Raw genomic sequence first — 3,546 nt, forward strand, 5'->3', positions numbered from 1 at the left:
ATGACGCTTGGATCATGCAATGAAATCTGGACCTTTGCAACAGAGTGAACTGCAGTATACAGAATAACGGAGTAGTTGGCAGTATAATGAAAACCCTGCTCCACTGGAAAAATTATGCTAGTCATATGCTTGAAATTTTGGCCGTATTCTTGATGTTGGTCACATTTTATTTTTACAACAGTGTTTGACTTGGAAGTGTTACTGTAATACAAAAACAAAAGTATATATTTACAGCTTTATGGAAATCTGGTGTTTACTGCAATGTTCTGGCAAAAAAGAAGTCTATTTTCAAAGATTTCTTGAAGAATGTATACAGTTTTTAAATATTATCCTACAGAAGTGGCTTGTTGTTTAAACCAAAACATTAGTACTTGAGGTGAAGACTTTCAAAGAAAACCTAACATTGGTGATTACAACAAGGTCATCAAGACAATATTCCCTCTTGGTCAGTATTGAACCAGTGCCCCAGGATGGTAACAGTGATGGCGGTGGAACCATCTTTTCAAATGATATGTGAAAACTGAGATAACAGATTATGATAACCACACATTATGAAGTGCCTCTATTCTTGCATTTAATGCCACTGGATTTTTAATCCCATAAGTATTCAGTACTCATGTTTGCTGTTTTATCAAAGACAATATCTCCTGCAGTTCGGCATTCTGTTATAGTAAACTAGGGTGTTGGATCAATACCGACTCGGAGGCAAGACTATTGTCCACTGAATTACTATTACTACTTCCACTTCTTATTGTGTGAGGTGTTTCCACAAGCAGTCTGCCATCTAAGTACTGACCCAGCTTTAACTCTTCTTGGATGCAAAAAAAAAATCTTAGCTTGAGGTGATATGGCTGCAGCAGAACCCTGCATGATTTTGCAGCAGATCAGTCCAGGAAAATTTGCTGTTCAAAAGGAAATTGGATAGAAATGTTTTGTTAAATCAGTGAAATAATTCTGTTTTCCTATTAGAAAGGAAGCCAAGATATGAGCGGAGTTATCTCAGTCTAGAAGCACTCAAAAGAGTGTTAAATAGAGATGGCCAGAGAGTGACTGTTGTGTTTTGTAACAGCTTTCACTGTTTCAGAACTTTTTTTCATTCCACATTGGAATGAGAGAGAGACTTTCTAAAATTTTTGTGAGCTGCATTGCAGAGGTCAAGTTTCAACTTGGATCTCACCAGTTGAGGAGGAACAATATTACTAATATATGTCAGGGTTGGAGGGAGAGTTTCACCTGCTGATAGTGACAAACTGTATTATAAATGATATTAGGATTGAGCCAGACTGGTGTAACCCTGAGTAGGGGCAGTTCAAAGCAATGTCACCCCTTTAGTAATCAGCCATCTCTTTCTTCTATTTATTCCTTCCCACTACTCATATTGGGTCTGATACAAAGCCTATTCTAGGGCTTTGGTCCTAAGAGAGACTACGTCCTCTAACACTCTAGCCCTGAATTTCCTTTGTAATAGATATTTAAGGTCAGTTCTCTCTGGTGGGGAAGCAAGGGGGGAAGGTTTTTGTGCAGTTTCTTTTCATGAACTGTCAAATGACAAAAATTAATTAGGTGGGCCATGCAACTGCCTCTGTTTCTTTTCTAAGTACAAACTTTTATTTCTGCTTCTTAAATGGGATAGAAGGTACATAATATCAGTCACTTCTAAGAAATAGCAAGGACATGGATATGAAAGTATACTGAGAAAGTAAACCTTTCCACTTATGACACAAGTAGAAAGAGAAGAACTAATTTATGTTGGTCTATTTTGACAAAGATTCCTTTATTCCAAAATACAATGTTATATGATTCTCTATCCTGCCTGGATGTATCTGTAAGCACAGAATGAAATTCCACTACTGTGCTGTATGGAACCAGTAATGCATTATGTATAGGGCCCTTCCAGGCTAGGGACAGTCATTACACGTAAACTGGTTTAAGTGATCAGAAACTAGTTTAATCCTGTAACAGAACAGATGTTCAGTGCACATAAACCAGTTTGAAAATGGCTGAAACTAGTTTGAGATAAACCTGGTTTAATGTAGTATCAGACTTAACTGATTTGGGTCAAACCGGTTTATGCAATGTCTGTCCCAGACCCCTTGCTGGTTTAAGTTAAATTGGAGTCACATCCCAGCATCCTCTCTGGGCTGGGCAGGGCTCTGCTCCACAGCAGAGCTGGTCCCTCCTCTTTGCTCCCTGACCACAGCTCTGGCAGAGACTTACAGGCACAGCAGGGTCTACTGGCTTTCCTGTGCCCCCCTCCTCCCACTCCCTCCCCACTCACTGCTTAAGTAGGGATCCCTTCCTCCTCTCTACCACAGCATGGACCATAGCCAGCTTTTGGTATGTTAGCTAATGCTGTGTAAGGCTCCAGTAGAGACTGCAGACACAACAGGCTCTGCTTGGCTTCCCCCTGCCCTATCCTCCCCCTTACTGCTCAAGCAGGAAATCCCTCCTCCCTCCCATCTCCCACAGCACAGATACTAGCCCCATGGACCCTAGGTATGTGATATGCTAGCTAATTCCGTGAGGTGTCTGTGTGTGGGTATATGACTGCTTAGGGCTGTTTGGAGCTAATCAACAGGTCAGCCTCTAAGCTGTTTAAGAAGTCTGAAATAATGGAGAGAGGTCATTGTTTTGCTAATTGAGTGATGAAGACCATTACCACTATCTGACCCCAGCTGGCTTGCTTGCCTGTCAGTTTGCTGCAGACAGTATGATGAAGCAGGGAGGAGATTGAAAAGCTCTGTCTCAGCAACAGATGTATGCACTGTACCACACCCCCTTGCCTCAGAGTGCTAGCTTGGGGCAGGGGGCTGGCAACACTCCTGCTCCTTGAGCATCCAGTGGGGAAAAGCCTGGGACCGTACAGGCAGACCTCCCTAATGAGAGTGTCCTGCTTGGGCCTGGGTACACCCCCGTCAGCTCAGCTCCCTGCAGAAGAGCAGGGAGGGCTGCTCTAGTGCCCCCCGGATTCTAGCCTGAGCCACTGCAGGCATATGTCTGAATTTCCTCAGTTCAGAGAGAATATCTGTCTGGTTTCAAACCACTTCAACCTACCCAGGTTAGACTAACCTGCAAAGATTGCAATTCAGGCTTAGGCTTTTTGAATGTCTGTTCTTAACCCTAAGGTGCTGAACACCTTCCATTCCTATTGAAGTCTGTTGGCATTGAAAACATTCTGGCCCTCCCAAGATTGCTCAGTTCATTGTAAAATTAAGGCGTAAGCAAGATAATGGTAACATAAGTTAATTTTCATTAATGAATTGTGCCTCTGTTTGGTAATAGTAGTGCTGAAGTGATGTCATGGTGGTCCGGGAAATATGCGAGAGGCAGGGATATTTTTTGGGGATAATATACTTGAGACAACTGCATGCCACACTTTCAACGTATGTATTGCAAATTATTTGTGCTACCCAATGGATGTACTTTCCTTTTGAAATTAAAAAAAAAAAATTGATACAGTTAATTGTATTGTTAATACATATTTTTTTTCTGGTAACTTCCATTATGTGCTAGTCATTTTCTGTAGATAACAAATAATTTAATTTC

Source organism: Gavialis gangeticus, unplaced genomic scaffold, assembly GCF_001723915.1.
Source record: "Gavialis gangeticus isolate Ggan-Ray unplaced genomic scaffold, GavGan_comp1, whole genome shotgun sequence".
Lineage (NCBI taxonomy): Eukaryota > Metazoa > Chordata > Crocodylia > Gavialidae > Gavialis > Gavialis gangeticus.